We start from the raw sequence: 1,293 nt of genomic DNA on the forward strand, positions 1-1,293 counted from the left end.
CTATCTATCTATCTATCTATCTATCTATCTATCTATCTATCTATCTATCTATCTAAATAAACTTTAAAACTAAGGCAATTTACGATCCCATTAGTAGAATTCACCAATAATAACATGTGCAGTAGGCCTCCGTTACTTCCTTCTTGAGAGTTCGACATTCAGAAAACTCTCTCAGCTACAGCGTAGTGACGAAATATCAATACACTGCCCCCGTAATTTGCCGATACTTGCCTCACAATCAGATATTGATATTGTATTTAATTGATCCGTGCGAAATGTCAGGGATGGGGTGTACTGTTTGAACAGAGCATTCTCTCACTCTCCCACAGCGTTGTGGCATTAAAGGGACCAATCATTTCTCAAGATTTATTGGAAGCCGTGCCCTCATGTGAAAATATTGCAAAAGGGGAAAATAAACAATGGAGAAAAAAAGATACAGCAAGTACTGAATAATTGATAGCTTTTTGGTTAATGGCAAGGTTGCCACGACAAAACACTCCCCTAAACCGGACATGAAGGTTTCCATACGAATTGACAGAAAGTGGTTCTTGTAGTTCAAACATAACAATAGTAGAAAGACAAGAGAACAGCCTTTATCTGACATAATATTGGCTTGTAAGGCTATGAAGTCAAAACTGAATCAGCATAAAATGTACCTTTATACTACAAATGCTTCATATTATAGGCACACAAAAGAAAGCTTGATTGACCAACAACAACATCATTGCCTTGATCAACAGAAACAAAATTAACACAGACAACAACAAAAATAATAATAGCTGTTATAACAATAATAACAGAAAAACAATGAGAAAAGGAAACAATAAATTGCCCACCAGCTGCTTGAAAAGCTGCATGAATTTTACCATTTATGCACTTCAGAAATTCTCATGTTTGATTCAGGTATATAATTTTCCTAGATTTAGTGTGCAAATAGCAGCAGCTCTGAACACTGGCCGATGGCAAATCGCCCACTCTGTAGAAGTATGTACAACATTTATTGTCACATAAAAAGATGGGCTGATGCCAAATGTTTTGTCTAGATAACTTTTTTCAAACAAAGGGGAGGTTCCACATCACGATCGCAAATAGTGTTAAGCGTCGGCAAATAGTCACCGGTCTTTAACCTGCGGGGGTTTCACTTACACTTTGTGAGGGGATTTCTTTTTCTTGGTATTTTATCTCGGTCTTCCCACGTCGATTTAAGGTTGATACAATATTGCTTCATATGTTTAATGCCTCATAGTGCATTTAGGGTTAGAAGAAGGGAGCGAGAGAGAGAGAGAGAGAGAG

The sequence above is a fragment of the Aplysia californica genome, unplaced genomic scaffold (assembly GCF_000002075.1).
Source record: "Aplysia californica isolate F4 #8 unplaced genomic scaffold, AplCal3.0 scaffold00040, whole genome shotgun sequence".
Taxonomy (NCBI): Eukaryota; Metazoa; Mollusca; class Gastropoda; order Aplysiida; family Aplysiidae; genus Aplysia; species Aplysia californica.